This window comes from Heterocephalus glaber, unplaced genomic scaffold, assembly GCF_053883595.1.
Source record: "Heterocephalus glaber isolate CG9 unplaced genomic scaffold, H.glaber_assembly_v1.0 deba00000594, whole genome shotgun sequence".
Classification (NCBI taxonomy): domain Eukaryota; kingdom Metazoa; phylum Chordata; class Mammalia; order Rodentia; family Bathyergidae; genus Heterocephalus; species Heterocephalus glaber.
The window spans coordinates 18,406,692-18,425,103 of record NW_028258151.1 but is presented as its reverse complement, the minus strand read 5'-3'; the positions used below and the strand labels follow the sequence as shown (position 1 = coordinate 18,425,103).

At 49.4% G+C, this 18,412-nt stretch overlaps 1 long non-coding RNA gene across 1 annotated transcript; it reads right to left on the bottom strand.

Moving 5' to 3' along the window:
• Positions 1-11,186: 11,186 nt before the first annotated feature.
• LOC110350606 (uncharacterized) lies at positions 11,187-17,212 on the bottom strand. The gene is made up of 2 exons (XR_002397277.2): positions 15,274-17,212; positions 11,187-12,431 (listed from the first exon to the last, which is right to left on the bottom strand). It is a non-coding gene; the product is annotated as an uncharacterized LOC110350606 (long non-coding RNA).
• Positions 17,213-18,412: the final 1,200 nt, after the last annotated feature.

Below are 18,412 nucleotides of genomic sequence, written 5' to 3'. Positions count from 1 at the left end.
GAAATGGTCCAAAGACACCGAGATGCTGGGAGAGGAGGAAGGGTGTGTTTGGAAAAAATGTGCTGAGATCATCAGGTTTGCATCCAAAAGAGCTTCTGTGGGGGCGCCCAGGGCCAGTATGCTTCTTACTAGGGCTCTGGGGAGGATCTGTGGTGCCCACACCACCCGCCTGGCTGCTGGTTGTGCCCAGGGAGCCCTGTGGAACCTCATCAGTCCAAACCCGTGCTGCCTCAGCTTGCCTGTATGAGCTGCAGCTCCTGGTACCACTTAGCCTCAGTTTACTCACCTGTAAAATGGGAACAGCATCCCTTGGCCAGCCTGGGGTCAGGTGAGAAGGGCTGAACTAAGGGGTCCTGAAAGCCAAGTAGCTGCTCTTTCTGAGAGGCTAGGGATATTCCACGGGGGCTGGGGGTGGGGGAAGGAGTCTGAGGATAAGGGAATTGTGTAGCATCCCCAGAATCAAGAACTACAGCTTCTTCGCTTGTAAGAAGGGAACTTGAACCAGGCTTATGAAAGACATGGGCACCTGCTCCACAGCTGGGTAAGCATGGGCCACAGAGGGCAGAGCTGTGGGGACAAGCAGGCTGGAGGGGACTCTGTGCAGCTGCTCTGGAAGATCCTTTGGCTCCTGACCAGCCAGAGTGGCCATGGGGGTGCTTCAGGCCAGGTCCTGGCCACATGCCATGGGCCCACATCAGACCCATCCATACCAATCCAGCACCGCTTGGTGGTGGCTGGCATGGGTGGCCAAGGGCTTATGAGCGGTGACATCTTCTTGGAAAGGTTTCCAGCAGGAGGAAGGGAGTAAAGCTTTTAAATGGTACAAAGTAATTCTGCACATTCTGGCCAAGGAGAACAAGTCACATATGAGGTGCCACTCCCCTGTCAGGCGCCACGGTCGTCTCTAATTGATCACAGTACCATTTCCTGCAGTCTAGACTCTCCCTCCCAGATGTGCCTCAGCCTGGCCAAGCCCACTGATGCCCACCAGCCATGCTTGCTCAGGAGACAAACCCTTGTGCCCTCCCAGTGCCAGATTATGGGTGATATGCCCCCAGGTAGCAATCTCCACAGACAGCACCTAGCCTGTGGCATGTGCAGAGCAGGGTCCACTCTGATTGGCAGCAGCCTTACTGTCCAGGTCCCACATGCCTTGGGCTTTCTTAGGGCTGCATGTCTCTTTGGTGTCCCAGCTGGCTGGACTTGCCATGAGCCAACATACAGCAGTTGTTCTCAAAGTCTATAGCGCCTTCGAATCATCAGGGAACCCTATGAATTTTGACTCAGCAGGTCTGGGGCTAGCCCTGGAGGCCACTTCTCTAACCAGCTTCCCAGGCTATGACAGTGGTGCTGACCGGAGGACCACAGCAGGAGTGGCCAGGGTACAGAACACACTGAAATCATGAAACAGAGGCAACAAGAGTAGAAGAAGAAGAACATAAGAGAATGGAGCCTGTGAGCCAAGATTCAAAGTTTGACTGGATGAGAACTGTATTAGTCAGCTTTCCTATGACTGGGGCAAAATACTTGACACCTACAATTTAAAGGAGGAGAGGTTTAATCTGGCTCATGGTTTGTGAGGTGGGGGGTTCGGTCCATGGTTGGCTGACTTCAAGGCAGAAGCAGCAGGGTGGAAGGGCCTGGTGGAGGAAAGTTGCTCACCTCATGGCAACCAGGAAGCATGGCAACCAGGGGAACAGTGCTCAGGAGGAAGGGGCTGGGGACGAAGGTCATGCCTCCATGGCCCACCCAGATACGCACCCAGAGGCATGCTCGACTAATGTGCTAGGTATTTCTTAATCCAGTGAAGTGAAAAATGGTCATAGGAGCCAGGAGATGCTTTCCCACGCCCTGCTAAGAATGCAGTGTGTACGTAGCTCCACACAATATGGGACAGGCTGCCCCCTGGCGCCCACAATTCACTTGCCTCCCATATGCACAGTGTGCTTCTTTCTTTCTCCCTGTTGCAGCCTGTCACCAGCTCTTGCCACATCATGTTGCAGTTTCAAAGTCCAGGTCTCACCCTCCCATTGTCACAAGTGGTGATGATCTTCAGATATGGCTTCTTGAACACAGCTCCTCCATGTAGCTCCTGGTAGGGTTTCCCTTGATTTGCACAACTGTGAGCCAGAAACAAGTCATCTGCCTGCACCCCAGTGCAGGGGTGGGTACACAGAGGAAGCCTCCACAGATGCCCGGCTTAGAACACACGAGTACGCCAAATGCAGGGGAGTAACTGGTCCAGAGCCATTCTGAAACCCAGTGGGCATCTGATGCCTGATCACCACTGGGGCTCAGTCCCATTGCTGGGGAATGAGTCACAGAAGCTTTTGGCTCTGTCCTCTGAGCTCTTGGTTCCACCCTCTGAGTCAGCCTTCCTCTTCAAAAATATATAGCCCATGTTGGCTGACAAGTCATTGTCACAGCCTGGTTCCTTCCCATAGAAGTTTGGGGTTCAAAGGCCTCTTTTTATTCTGTACTGTTTGTCTCTGTTAGTCCAAGCTGATACAAGTCTTCAGAAACTTTGTGGGCTTTTTATGCATCAGTGTATAATCTACTCTGCCAGATAGGAGCCCCACCCACAATCTTCAAGGTAAATTCTCTGGCTTGGGCTTCCTGGAGAGTGCTGTGGGAAGTCACTCTTAGGGTCGGGAAGGGGACACAGGCCTGCACCTAAGGTCCTCAGAGGGCCCTGGTTTGCTGGGCAGTACAGTCTGGTGCCACCTCAGCTCTCACCGGGATCTCAGCAAAGCTCTTACTGTTTTGGTCTGAGTTTGATCTTTACTCAAGCCATTGCTTCATCTGGGAATATTGGAGATACTGGAAGTGAGGATCAGCTTTATTTTCACACTCAGAAAGACTTGACTCCTTTTTCTGCAACAGTTCTTTCTCTGATTTGTCTCTCTTCTCTCACTTTTACCCTGGGCAGCAAGAAGCCTGCCAGCACCTCACCTCTGCCCAGGGAGTTGGCTTCTGGGACCATAGCCGGGCTCCACTGTAGGCTGACTCTCCCACTGATAACAACAGTGAATGTTGGATAAAAATTAGAAGCACCTGAAGATTCTGAAAAGAAAAAAAGAGCAGGAAGGGTGTTGGAGGTAGTTAAAACCTGGCGGTAATTCTCCCTGTTTATGGCTTTGCCTACAGCATGGGCTGCGGACTCACAGCAACATGTGTGGGAGAGGTGGCTATGACGCCAGCAGAATCCCCACCATCTTTCTGGTTGGAGGAAGCAGAGATGTGAGTCCAAGCAGCCATGGGCCCTTGAAAGTAGAGGAAAAACCAAGAAGGGCAAAAGATAAGATCTAATTTTACATGGGCCCACCACACACACCTCAAGTTGCCCAGAACCTCACACACATATGACAGACTCTGGACAGCTTAGCAGAGGCTTAAAGAGTTAAACTGAGATTCAAACATTACACATGGAAGTTAAATTGGAACTGATAATATTCACCTTGTGAGTCAAACCAGGTTAATTGCTAGGTAAAAAAAAAAAAATCAATCAATCAATCAATCATTCTTCAGTGAAATATAATAAAGCTAGAGTCAACACAGTATAATAGTAACAATGTCTAGAATATAACTTAAATTACTTGGCATACAAAGAACCAAGAAAATGTGACCCATTAACAAGCAATGCATTTTCACCCTAAGTGATTCACATGCTGGAATTATCAGACAAGAGCTTTAAAACAACTATTGTAATTAGGCCTACAGAGGTGAAAGAAGATACACCAAAAAGGAATGAAAAAATTGAAATCTCAGTAGAGAAGAAATACAAAAATGACCAGAGGGAATAGTTTAACTGCAATATAAAATATTTTAAATTTTTCAAATAGTCCAAAATAGGGTAGAAGGAAGAAATGGAAAATAAAAACAGAGAGGACAAATAGTAAACAAATAATAACATGGGAGACCTAAATCTGATCATATCAATGATTATACTAAATATTAGTAGTATAAACATTTTAATTAGAAGGAAGGGGTTATATGGAAAAAAATATAAGACTCAACTATGTGACTATAAAAGAGATGAACTTAAAATATGAAGTAAATAACCGGAAAAGATCTACCATGCAAGCAGTAAACATATAAATGCTAGAGTGGCTATATTAATATCGGATTTAAAAAGTCTTCAAAACAAAGTGAGATAAAAAGGGTCACTTTGTGATAATGAAAGCGACATTTTATCTGGAATTCACTATAATTTTGAATATGTATGAACCTAACAGAGACTCATAACACATGAGCAGATGAAAAGATAGGTAATTCCACAACCATAATAGAGTATCCAACTCCCTCCCTCTCAGCAATTAATAGAAGAACTAGGCAAAAAAGTGAATATGTAAAAGATTTGGAAAACATTATTAATCATCCTAGCCTATACATTGATATTTGTAGAAACTGTTTTTGAGGATTACAGAATAAGCACTCTTTTTAATTCCACATGGTATGTTCACCAAGACAGATAATATGTTGGTCTATAAAATAAGTCTCCATAAAAGTATTGGAATCCTAAATGATAACCAGAATATACCAAAACAGGTGGGAAGCAGTAAAGGCAGGGCTAAAGGGAAACCTTTAAATAACTTTCTATTAAAAAAGAAGAAAAGTCTGAAATCAATGATCACCATTGCTAGAAAAGCAGGAGAAAAACAAAGGAAGATGAAAGAAATAATAAAGAGAATGGCAGAAACCAATGAGACATAAAGCAGAGAGACAACACCGAACATTGACAAAGTGAAAAGCTGGTACACTGAAAAGACAAACAACAAAACAAACTGATCAAAAAATCGATCAACAAAATTGATCAGAAAAAGAGAGAAAGAACATAAAGCACAAATGTCAAGAATGAAAAGAAGAGCCATGGCTCTCACAAACTTACAAGAGATCAGGATACTATCAACAAATAGATGCTAAAAACTTGACAACTTTGATGTAATTGAAAACTTTCTTAAAAGATAGGTTAATAAAACTGGCACAAGAAGAAGTAGAAAGCCTAAAGAGTCCCACATCTAGTTCGAAAAATCAAAATCATTATCAAAAAACCACATTAGGTTCTTTTTTTTTTTTTCTTTTGGTACCAGGGATTGAACTCAGGACTTTGCGCTTGCCAGGCAGTCGTGGTGCCACTGGATTCATTCTGCTGTGCTTCGAGAGATCAGAAGTGTAAAATCAAGGTGTCCACAGGGCTGTATTACTTCTGGAGGCTTCAGAGAGAATCTTTCCTATCTCTTATCAGCTGTCAGAGGTCACCTTGGTCTGGGGCCCCTTTCCCACATCACTCTGATCTCTTGCTTCTGCCATTATATCTCCCATTGGTACTGACTCTGATTCTCATGGTCCTTTTGATTATATTGTGCTCACCTGGCTAATGCAAGATCATCTCCCAGTTATAAGATTCTTAGCTCCCTCACACCTACAAAGTCCCTTTGGTCACCTAAATTCACATAGTCACAGGTATAGGGATTAGAATGTGGACATTTTGGAGGACCATTATTTTGTCTATCATAGTGACAATGTTTTTAAAATGCTTATTGATTCTATGGGTCAGGAATCTGCCAGTGCAGTGGGGATGGCTTATTTTACTCCACAGTATCTGGGACTTCAGCTGGGAGGTCAGAGGCAGGTGCTGAAATGCATTCACTCGCATGTCTGGTGCGTGGCATGAGTCCTTGGCTGAGGTTCTGCTGGGGCTATCAATGGGGACGCCTACACTCAGCCGCCTATGTGACCTGGGCTTCCTTATAATATGGTGGCTAGGTACCAAAGGCAGTGGTTCTGACAGAGAGCACAAGGAGGAAGCTGGGTCACTTTTGAAGTCAGGCAGCCTCTTATCTGCCATTTTCTATTGGTCCTGGTGGTCACAAAGCTTCAGGGGAGGGGAAAATAGACTGCCTGTTAATGGGGAATGGAAGAGCACATAGCACAAAGGATAGAGCTGGGGCCATTATGGAGAATGTGATCTGCCAGAGGTGCTAAACAATCGAGATGAGTAATTGCTGCCCTTTTATGAGGAATTACTGTGCTCCAAGGATTGTGGTCACCCACGAGACAAAGGGGTTTGTAGTGACCAGTGTGATGTATTGACCCAACCCCCAACCCCTGCTTTCCTCCTCTATACTGTCTTGAGCTGGGTTCATGCAGCAAGATGGACGTGGCAGGAAGTCCTGTCATCACTTTTATAGCTGGACCTGAGAATGACCCCATATATCTGCCTGTATCCAGCCCAGGAACTCAGGCCTAAGTCAATTCAATGACTGGCCACAGGTTGACAAAAGCCAGTGAGATGCAATAGAAAGGTCCTTCAAGTTTTCTGGAGAAAAGTATTTCCTTTCTCCTAAGAGTACATTGGGAGGAGACATTCCCCAAGCCCCAATGTCCTGCCCTTCCCCTGTGGTCACTGCCATGTGCAAAGGTGGACATTGCCTTGTGAGCCATTTGATGCATGGTGAGCTTTAGATGTTTCTCCCCAGACTGAGAATGAAGCCACAGATGGAGCAAGGCAGAGCCAGAAGTAGACATGATATCCCCGATTGTACTGATCCTGATGCCCATCTGACCCTGGACTGTCAATGACAGCAGCCAGCATCTTTCTTGATTGTTTAAGCTAGTTTGAGACAGGAGTTATGGTATTAAGAGCCATAGGGATTCTTATGACATATAGTTTTTCCCAGTTTTTCAGCTACAATATCAAGTCTCAGAGAGGGGAACATAATCCTCCCAAACTACCAAGTGCATGAGAAAGCCCTGGAGATCTTGCTAGAATGCAGATTCTGAGTAAGTATGTCTGGGATAAGTAAGTATGTCCTTCATGTCTGACACATTCCTGTCATGTGGGTGCTGCCAGCCTTGAGCAGCAAGAGGGTGCAGAATGTGCCCAAAGCCACATAACTGTGAGTGACAGAGCCAGGCTGTGCACAAAGCTCTGCTTGACTTCGAGCCCATTTTCCCTCCACCACACCCTTGGAATGGCCAGATGCCAACCTGCCTTTTTCCTGTCACATGTTGGAATGGGTGATTGCAGAATGCAATGCTACACTCCAGTCCACCAGGTGTGAGCCAGGACACCTGTTTTCTGGTATCAGAGCTAGCATGGCAACACGTCAAACCCATGTGAGACCACTTGCCCTTGACATTCCTAACACCTCATTTAGTCTTGTGCTCTGTCTAAGCCCCCTGGAAAGTCAGGCTGTACCTGTCTCCAGATTGCTAAACAGGGACAGATTTCCCAAGATTGCTATCTCATAAAAATCACAGGGGGAAAGTGCTTTGTAAAAATGCAGACTTCTAGGCTCCACTCAGTAGGGGTAGGGGTAGGGAACCTACATTTCTGACAAGCATTTGGGGAGTTTCTTAGGAGAGAACAAGTTTGGGGAACTCTTTTTTTCTTTCTTTCTTTTTTTTTTTTGGTACCGGGGATCGAACTCAGGTTCTTGTGTTTGCTGCACAGGAGGCAGAATTGAGCTAAATCCCTGGCCCAGGGAACTCTTGACTGTAGGTATGTAAGAAGCGTCATTTTTCTTTGCGTAGGTCACACAATTTTGTGTTATGGCCAATATCTCACAATCTCCAATCCTCACGATAAGCATGGGTGGTACAATTATTTCCATATTATTGTATGGGAAACTGAGGCAGAGAAAGATTTTTTTTTTCCCCCTGATTCTTGCTAGTCCCGGGCTAGAGTTCGAGCTTGGGTGGCATCTGGCTTGACTTGGCTTCACTGTGAGTCCCCAGAGAAAGAAAGAAAGAAAGAAAGAAAGAAAGAAAGAAAGAAAGAAAGAAAGAAAGAAAGAAAGAGGGGAGGGAGAAAGAAAGAAAGAGGGGGAGAAAGAGAGAGAGAGAAAGAAAGAAAGAGAGGGAGAGAAAGAGAGAGAGAGAGAAAGAAAGAAAGAAAGAAAGAAAGAAAGAAAGAAAGAAAGAAAGAAAGAAAGAAAGAAAGAAAGAAAGAACGGACCAGTGTCCTGAGCTCCTGGCCTGGTCATCAGACGTTTGTCCTGATGGTGTAACATGAGCCTAGCTCTGTGTGGAGAGCCAATGTTGATTATGGCCCAAGGCTCTGTATAGACACATGAAACCCCTGCACCCCTGCTTGTCTTTCAATGCCACTGTCTCCAGGGAGAGATGGTGCTGGGTCCGAGGGGCTCTCTCTTACCTAGAACCAAGGGGCCATTCATCCCAGTAGATCTAGGACCTAGGACAAGATATCCAACACAGGTTCTCAGAGGCAGTTTCCTTACTTCCCCAGGAGTGGTCGAGGTGGTTTGTGTGTATCTGCCTGCCCTTGACATTGACCAGTCCGTGTGCTCTCCTCAGATTAGCTTTCTCTCCTGGGACAGTTAGGGGCTGGGGTCTGTCTGGTCACCTCACATTGAATACCAGCTTCCTCTCCAATGTTCTCTTTGGGGACACCTGTGGACAAGACCCCCAGAAAAGCCTGCCTGACTGGCTGAGGGGTGATCTTGACCTTGGAACCACCCATGGCCACCCTAGTTATTGTTGCTGTCCCTTGGACTTTCCTTTGGTGGCCTCTTCCCTACTCCATGCTTCCTGTTCTGTGCCTGAAGTTGACACCAGAGAAGTTTGGAGGGGGATCATCTTCTGTTCTGCAATTAGCCAAGGTCCACAGAGTTACTCAAAGTGGGCCCCAAGGCAGCCTCATGAGCATTGCCTGGGAACTCAGAAACACAGCCCCAGACCTGCTGCATCAGGACCTCCACAAGCCCACTGAGGCCATCCCCCTGCAGAGTGCCAATGGAGGAAAGAGGCTTCCACTGGTGCACTCTGTCAGTAGAGAGAGGAACTTTGGGTAGGCAATTAGTAATTTCTGCCTCAATTTCTCACACAGATTTCATTAGGTGATCAGGAGAGTGTCACTGGCCACTATGTTGGTAAGCTTTCCATTATTGTAACAAAATACATGAGACAACTTATAAAGAGAACAGGTGTATTTTGTCTCAAAGTTTTGGAAGCTGCAATCCATGGCTGATTCCTTTGGGACTTGTGGCTAAGCAAAGCTTCTCACTTCATCTCCAGGAAGCAAAAGAGGCTGAGGAAGAGGCCAGGGTCCTGCAATCCTATTCAGGAAATGCTGCCAATGACCTAAAGTCCTCCCTCTAGGCCCCACCTCTTAAAGTCTCTGCCACCTCCTAACAGTGCCTTTCTAGGACAAAGCCTTTACTACAAGGGCCTTTGAGGCACACTCAAGATCTAAACAATAGCAACCATGACACAAAAAGTCTTCAAAATATCCTTTATCTGCTACCCTTTCCCTCAGAGTTGCTTGCCAGACAGTGGTGTTGTCCCCCAGCACTTCAGCCTCCCTGTCTGGCCTCAATTCCATCCTTCTCCCTCTTGCTTTTCCTTTCTACCTAGGGATTGTCTTTCTGACTCCAAAGAGTCTGGGCCCAGCCTGACAGGTCCCCTGGCTCTGTCTCTGCCAGCCATGTGCTGCCCTCTCTGCCCTTGCTGTCTTGTCTGCTCAGCAGCCATCAAGAGAGGAGACAAAACGCCACATGTGAGGGTTTGGCATGTAGACAGCATTGTGTGCATGGGGCCTGTTGTCACTGGGGCCAGGGCTAGGCTTGTAGACAGGCTGCCTGGGCTTCTGTGGAGAGGAGCTGTGGGATTGGGAGGATTGTCCATGGTTGTGGAGGAGGTGGGGCAGAGGACAGCTGTATGGACTTGTTCCTGGAGCAAAGCCATTTACTGTATCTTGGGATGGGAAGACATAAGGGTTCCTGGGAAGCAGGCTTTGCATACTGCTGTGAGGTGCAGCAGTCATCAGGGGTCCAGGATTTACCTCTGTAGGATTTGTTCACTATTTCTTCCTGGGTGGGGGGTGAATACAAAGTGTACCATGAAAGGACATGGTTGAAACCATCTTGGTACTTCCTGGCACCCTCCATCTTCCCTCCTTCCATCTTTCTCTCCATCCCTCCTCTTTTTGTCCCTCCCTTCCTCCTTTTCCCTTCCTTTGCTTCTTTCCATGCACTCATCTCTCTACCCCCATCTGCCCATCCATCTACCCACCCACCCATCTATCCGTCCTTGCTTCCTTTAACCCACCCATCTATGTATCTACTCTTCCTCCTTCCCTCTCTCCCTTTCTTCCTTCTGTCCATCCATCTACCTTCTCTTCCATTCTTTTGTCTATGTAACAACCCATCCACTCATACATCTGTCTTACTGTCCATTCATTTTTCCCTTCCTTCCCTCTTTCCTCTTTTCCTTCCTTCCATCCTTCCCTCATGTGACTCCTGATGGCCCATCCCCCTGCTGGGCCATGAGCCCTGGTGCTCTAGCTCCTTCCAGCCAGCCTGGGGTGGAGGCCCCAATCACCCTGCTCCATGGTGGAAATGGCCCTGATGCTGTGTGAACATCCTCAACCATCACAAGCTGGGCTCTGGTCTGGACAATGGTCCTTTGGTGAGATTGGCCTGAGTGCTCTGACAGGCATCAGCAGCCTATCCCAAAGGAGGCATCCTATTGCTCCCAGGAGCAAGGCCATGTGGCCCCTACTTGGCCACGTTCAGAGGGCTGATGGGGACCTTCCAGGGACACTTTCTCCACAAACAACACACAGTGGCACTAGTTCCATTGCCAGACTCATTTCCTGACAGTGTCCAGCTCCAAACAAGGCTCATCCCATCCACTCCATCACAGAGAGGCCTGGGCTCCAGGCATTGGCTGATCTTGCAGGCACCTATTGTGGCCAAACTGCCCAGGAGGCATGTGCATGGTTGCAGGATACAACTGGCCTGGAGACAGGGCACACAGAGCAGTGCAGGTGCTGGGGAGCCTCCGGCCTACAGGCAAGGCCCGGGGCTCCTTTCCAGAAGGGAGTGGTAACTGGGCACTGCTTCCCAGCTGCAGTTTCCATGTCATCCTCTGGGCCACTCTGCAATCCTACTTGTGCCCAAGGGAAAGTCCCCTTGCCCCCTTACCTGTCCCATGCTTACGTGGACACCCCCAAGATTAACTTGCCTTGAGGGGCTTCAGCTTTCAACCTACCAGGGAAGTAGAGACAGCCCAGTGCAGGAGGAGGGCTGCAGGCTGCCAACAGTCCCTGTTCTCACCTGCCCATCCGCCCTCAGCGGGGCTAAGCGCTGTCCATCCTGAATCTTGGACGAAGAGAAAATAAACAAATAAGACAAAAAACGATCCTATCAGATGCCAAAAAATGAAGATAATACAGGAGGAAGTTTATTTTGATGAGGAAATCCCTAAATGTTTTTGAAACTATGCTTGGAATGGCTAATTAGCACTGGGGGGCTCTGGAGGAAGTGCTCTCTGGCAGCAGGGCGACCTCCCGCCAGGTTTCCCTTGCACTTAGCCCTTATCTGCAGGAAACGGCTCAAGCTTCTGAATCCTGACAGCAGGCCCATGACTCACACCAGGCAGCCGGACAAGCCTCTCGGTGGGGATGCAGCAACAGCTCAGGGGACAGCCTCCTTCCCAAGGTGATGGCCACGGGCTCCCTGTAGCGCTGGGAAGACAGTTCCAACTTCAGTGTTCCTGGGGTGCACATCTTTGAGGCCCCAACATGCCCACTGGACCTGCTGTGACTTGGGCTTTGAACATGTGCAAAATTTGCACAATAAAAGGGACAGGATAGAGAGTGTTCCAGGGCCAGATGTCACCCCTAATGCCACGTGACACTTAGCCATGGCCTGACCATCAGCGTGTGGCCAGTTGGTGCTTCCAGATGTCTGTCTGCCTTGGAAACTAACATTTTCCGGCAGGGCCCATGGCCCAGAGCCCCCAGCACAGGAGGAAAAGGCTATTTTTGGAGGCAAGCCTTCAGAGGTAGAGCCCGGATGACCCCAGACCCTCTAGTAGGAAGAGCTGTCGGAATCAGAATCACCTGACTTGCTGACAGGCAGGTCTGGAAACAAAGACTATACCAACTTCTGGTCTCACGCCTGGAGAACTGACCACACAATTGATCACCTTGGAGCTGGCCCTGCATCCCCTGCCTTCAGGCCACTTTCTCTGCTGCCTGTGGAAGACTACAAGGGCCACTGCACTGGCAGCCTTGTGCTGAATTGGGTGCATCACTTGACAGGTCCCATGCTTCCCCAAAGCCACAAACCCAGAGTGGGCTGGGGACAGTCCATTTCTCAATGTCTATAGTGATACTCAGGCATAGAGCACCCCAGGCCTTTCTGAGCCTGCAGGAGACTAGAAGAGGTCGGCCTGGCCATTTTTCTCTGGGCAGAGCTCCCTGGGTCCCCGTAGCCATCCAATGCCTCTTGGTCAGGGAAGGTGGAGCTGGCATGGGTGTCTACACTCCAGGTTCCACCTGGATACACACCAGCCAGCTGAATAAAGTTGCACATTTTGATGCCATTTTTCCAAGAAAAGATGCAGCTCTAATGTATTCCTTGCCCTTTCATGTTCCACTTGTCCTACCTCCTCCTGAAGACCTGGAAGTCAGAGGCAAAAAAGATGGAGTGAGGTAGGGCTGAAAGCCACAGGGTTGGGGGGAGAAAAGGAGGGGTTTTTCACTTCCCCACCTCTGGACTCCTCTGCTTAAAATGTCCACTTTCCCTTGGCAGCGATTCTCCTTCTTCTGGCAGGCGATCCTCTGCCCACCCAGCAGAATTCCTGATTCTTGTGCTATTCCCATACCCTGCCTCATGCATCCAAATTTCTCCTGTAATAGATAAATCTCTTTGGGCTTAACAGGGGACCTTTCTTGATCATTTTCTTCTGTTTTAAAGTTGTCTTTCCATGCTGGGTGATTTCTGCAGGGCCCAACTCACAGTGGAGGGATCTGCACATCTGTGAAGCTGGAGGTGCAGGAAAGAGAAAAGCTCCTGACCCCACCTGGGCTGCTTCCTGCTCCCCAACTGCTGCTACAGTGCAGATGGCCTGTGGGCTGCAAGGAGACTTTGCACTGATGATAGCCCTTGCCCATCTCACCAGGCTCTCCTTGGTTTCCATGAGCAGCCATGGGTACTTCTAAGGCAAACGCTTGGTGCAATGGTGCTGAGTGTTTATTTGTTATTTTCTCCTTTGAAACCTGACACAGGGTGGCATATGGCTACCTGGCTTCAGGGACACAAATTCCTTTGCTTGGTGAGCACACATGGAACACCTACTATGTGCACGGCAGTTGCCCAGGCACAGGGGGTGATGTACAGAACAAAAACCTTCCCTGAGGGGGCTAATATCCTAGAGAGTGGAGGCTTAGCCTAATAGTCAAAATAAAGTTCCAGGGCTGGGGATTTAGCTCAGTGGCACTGTGCCTGCCTGGCAAGTGCAAGGTCCCGAGTTTGATTCCCAGTACCACAAAAAATAAAATTCCAAAGTCATTTGGAAGGAGACATAAGCTTCGGGGACAATTATACACAGTGGATGCATAGAAAGCCGAGCAAGGTTGGGGCTAGGGCAGGGGCTAGAGTTTCAGAACAATGTGGAGGCAAGCTCTTGAGAGTGGAAAAAGGCCTGACACAGGGGTAAATAGACAACTGGGGGTGCCACAGAAGATGCGAAGGTCCTGTGCTAGTAAGATGCCTGAGCAGTGCCAGGACAGATGGGAGGGCAGGTCTGCCAGTGGGTTCAATCCCGTTGGAACCCCTCCCTTTCCTCCCTTTGGTGGTCTGCGTGGATCTGAACAGCAGCTAGGCCAGCCACATGACTGGCCATGTTCTCCTGTTCATTATTGACCAAGTTTCTTTCTTCTCCTCCCCTACTTGGGAGTCTCACCCATTCCTACGCCTGGGCCTAGCTTCTGAAAGTTACACACAGCTAGCACCACCTACTATCCCATCTCAAAAGGACAGCTGGGTTTGGAAACTCCCTGTGCTGGGTACTCATGTGACTCACCCTGGCTCCAAGACAGCTCGTCCTGCTCCGCAGATGAGCAGCAGAAATAAACTCATGGTTCCAAGCTAGGAGAAGTGGAGTCATAACCGTGGTGCTGCTCTGAGCCTAGAGGGGACCTAGACAATGTCTGCTCACATGTTTTGGGGCCCAGGCACCAGGTCTTCTAGCTTGTGAGGGTGGAGCCTCAAGGCTGTTTACAAATAGGTCTAGTCCACTGCTTTCTGGCCAAATAGAAAGATTGACCTTCTCATTCTCTGGGAAGTCAGCTTGGCCACATGTTCACAATGTGAAGAGAAGGCATCCGGGTCACTCTGGCAGAAGTTTCAAGAACCAGACATGGGTCTGGTCTCTGTGGTGATGGAAGCATGGGTAGACGTGGAGAGCACACTTTGAGCAGAGTCCCACCCCTCTTTAGATATGCGGCACAAGTGAAAAATCAGTCTTTGTTATCTTAAGCCAGGGGTCTGCAAACTCCAGCCTGTGGCCTGAATTTGGCTCACCACCCATCTTTATAAATAAAGTTTTATCAGAACACAGCCTATTCATTTATGTATTATTTGGAGCTGCTTTTGTGCCACAATGACAGAATACAGAAGTTACAACAGAGACTGAATGGTGAGCAAAGCCTAAAATATTTATTTTCCAGCCCTTTACAGAAAAAATTGCCAGCTCTGCTTTGAGCCATTAGGATCTGGGAGACTGTTACTGCAGCACAACCTGACCCATTCTGACCGATACACTTTCAATTATGCCCACAACTTCTGACTGTCATGTCATGTGCTACCACATTTTAAAACACACTATATTTGTGTGGCATGGAAAGTTTTTCTAACTGTGTCCACTAGCTGCTCCTGAGCCTCCATTATAGTCACCAGTCTGCATACGAGGAAAGGAAGCTCCAAGGAGGTAAGTGGTGAGTCTGGAAGTTACTTAAGGCTCCTCCATGGCCACTGATGCACGTTAAAACGGGTCACTGAGTATCTTTAAGTTTTCTCTCATTGCTGAAGCCAGAATGCAGAGCCAGACTGGGAAACTCCTGGGCCTTTCTACCCCTAACACCTTCTGTTTAAGAAAACAGACAAAAAGAGGCCCATATGGCCTGGAGCAGAAGTGAGAAGAGGTAGATTCTAGTTCCCACTCAGCTGGCTCTGCTTCCTGCTTCCTTTATTTGTGCTCCTTGGTCCCCACCACCCAGCCTTATGTGGCCCAGGGCAGCACTAGCCGTGGGCCTTGGCATTGGTTTCCTTGCCCTGCAATGTTCACCCATACGAGGAGAGCCAAACAGGAAGGCCCAGGGGTGGGGGCACCCTTCTCTCCCCACCCCAAACACAGAGGCTGCTGGGGGGAGGTGCTGGCCCCTTGGAAGGGCGGAAAGAGGGACCCACCCTCCCCTTCCCTGCAGCCTGCGTCCTTGGCACCTCTCTGCTGATTCCATACCTCACATTCCCCAGTCCGGTTCGGACAAGCCCAGGGCTGGAGTCTTCGTGGCCTGGGAAGGCGGCTGAAAGTTGGAACAGCTGCAGAGCTGCCCGCCCACTCTCCGGAGCCACATGCTTGCTTCCCTTTTGATCAGCCTCTTGGGCTTACGTAACACACTGGGAAGTCAAGAAGCTAGGCCTCCTTATCGACGGCCCCCAAGGGGTTGGTGAAACTCTTGCTATGAAGAAATCTTTCCATTGAGAAAACTTCCCCTGGCACTCATCCTCAGTGCCTCGTTTGTGCCACTGCAGGGGTAACTGACCATGGCATGAGAAGGGGGTCCCTAGGGCTCTGGAGCCCACTGCTCCCTGCTGGCTCTGTGTCATGCTCCCGGTGCTTGGAAATGAAATTCCACCCTCTCTTTTGTCCTTTGTGTCCTGCTGACGTCACCAACAACAACCAAAGTTGGTGACTAAGTTCTCACCACGTGCCAGGCCCCGTGCTGGGCATTTCACCCAGTGTTCACGTGACTGTGGCTGTGTGTTCTTGTGCCACTTTGTAGAAGAGGGCCCTAAGGCTCAGAGAGCAGGCAGGCTGCCAAGGCAGCTGGCAGGTACCCACCCACACCGCCCTGGGGAAAGTGCAGAAGCAGACCCCTTCCCTGTCTCCAAGGCTCAGGAGGGCCACTCCCCCAAAAGAATAGGACACCAGCCCTTGCAGGCATTTAAGGCACTGGCTTAACAAGCTTCCTCTTGCCACAAGAAGAAAGGAGGGTCCCATCCTGTGGGGATACCAGGACATCAGCCTACTTTTCAGAGAGCAGGCATGTGGGATTCTGAGCTCGCCTTGGCCTTGTGTCATCTCGGGCCCCAGAAATTGGAAGATCTGAGGGCCAGGGCTTGAGGACAGAGGCCAGCCAATGCCATTTGGAAGAGTCCTGGCTGAGGCCCATCTGTGACCCGCACAAGTGGTCTTTCACGAGGTCTCTGGAAACTGGAGCCCTGTAAATCCAAGAAGATGAAATTGTGTTAGTCTGGGCCACAGCTATAGGCTCCGACTCGGCAGGCAGCCGAGGGGCCCCAGCCTCAGAGGGAACTCAATGAATTTGTTAGGGAACTGAAAACAGATGATTTCAATCAGCAGGGGGAAAAAAAAATGACTTCATGGCCACAGTGACTGAAGGAGGCAGCGTTTGCCTGCCAGGCCCTGTCCAGGAGGTCTTCCAGAAAGCCTAGCCTGTTCCTCAGCCTCTGGCCGGTGTCTTCCCTGCGAGGGGCTGGCCGCAGCGTGACCAGGACTGAAAGCCGGTGGCCTAGAGCAGCTCGCGAGGCCCAGTGATAACCTCCGGCGCCCTGCCCCCGCGCTTTCTCCCGGCGCTTTCATGAATGGCCCAGCTTCCCAGGCAGCGGATTGGCTAAACCCTGAGCGGCGAGGCCCAATCAGCGTCCGAGGCCTTCTTGTCTCCGCGTGGGGCCTGTGCCCCCCCAAGCCATGAATGGCGTGGCTTCACTGCCTGCCAGGGCTGCCGCCAGCCGGCCCCTCCCCCAAGGGAGGAGGCAGAGGGGAAGGGGATTTTTTTTTTTTTTTAATTCCTCAGACCGTTCAGGGTTCTGGTGCAATTGTGTCATTCTGAGGCTTGGCTGCAGCTCCTGACAATAGCTTGGGGCTTCCCTGTTGCCGCCAGGGTTGACATTCAAGGTCTTGTGACAGGGAAAAGACTTGCTGGTTAGAAATGCATTTCTTTGCCTGTGTCTCAGACTGACGTGGAGTCAAGGAAAGAGCTCCAGGCCTCCAGTGTGGGCAGGCAGTGCTTCTGCTGGGAATTTCTCCTGCAAATCAGAGAGCTCAGTCACCCCCCCATCCCTCGGTCACTGGCCTGGTCCCATTTTCATGTGCCGCCTTCATGTGAGCCTGGCGGCCCTGGTGGGGAGCCCAGCCATAGAGCTGTATTTCCTGTTAAGTAGGAAAACATGTTCTGTTTGCTGATATTATAAAGCAGGCATGTGTTTACAAATGCTGGTCGTGAGTGTGCCTGCTTCCGGCCTTTCCTCCCCAGACGGAATGATTTGTGCGGCTGACAGAGCGGGCCTGCTCTTCACAGGGATGCAGTGGCTAAGGAAACTTGGACTCAATGGAATCCGCAATTCAAAAGATGTACAGAAAGTTGTCTTGCAAAGTGGGTGGAGGCCAGGATGGGGAAGGCCTTGAATGCCAACTGCAGGAGGCTCTTCACCACCCTGGGGTGTCACGGAAGGTTGGGGAGATGGAGAGTGGCATTTTGGAGCTGGCTTTCCCCCACCCCCAACACACACACCCCAAATGGATTTCTCTGTCAATCCATCTACCTTGTGTGTGGCAGGGGCTGACTCTTTCCACAACTTCCCCATTAGGACTATGCACACTGCTTCCTGTGACCTCAGCTGCTCCTTTTGAAAGGCTCCTGAAGTGTTGCTCCATTTGAAAGACGAGCAAACGGAGGTTCAGAGTCACCTGCAAAGGGTCTCACAACTTTAGAGGCTAAGTCCATGCCACATGGCCACAACCACAAAGGCAGGTGGGTCACTGAGCACCAGCTGACACTGAGTTGTTGCTGCGGGGACTAGCAAAAAATGTCTCTGCTTTCAAATGTCTGCACACCAGACCCTCACCTCCCAGGTGGTCATGGGGGGCACTAGTGTGTGGCCAGGGCTGGCCTGACAAATCCGGGCTGTTTCCATTGTTGCACATTTTCCTATAACATCCAGCTCAGTTGTTTGTCCAGTTCTTGGTCTGGAAGCCCATTTGCATCTTAAAGATTACTGAAGACTTGAAAGAGATTTTGTTGATATCAATTTTCTCCATGGGCATTTATTGCATGAGACATGGAAACCTAGAAAAGGGTAAATGCACAGATCTACACGGATCTACAAGCACTGATCCACACTAGCTGTCATGGAGGCAGGGTCATCCCATGTCATGCAGCTTCTGGGAAACTCCACTGTATCCTTATGGAGAAAGGAAGAAAAAAGCAATCTATGTGTTAGTGTTTTCGTAGAAATAAGTGACTATGGTTTGAATGTGTCCCTTAGAGTTCACATATTGGAAACTTGGTCCCCAATGCAGTAGTTCTGAAAAGTGGGGTCTTTGAAAGGTGATCAGGTCATGAGGGGTCTGTCCA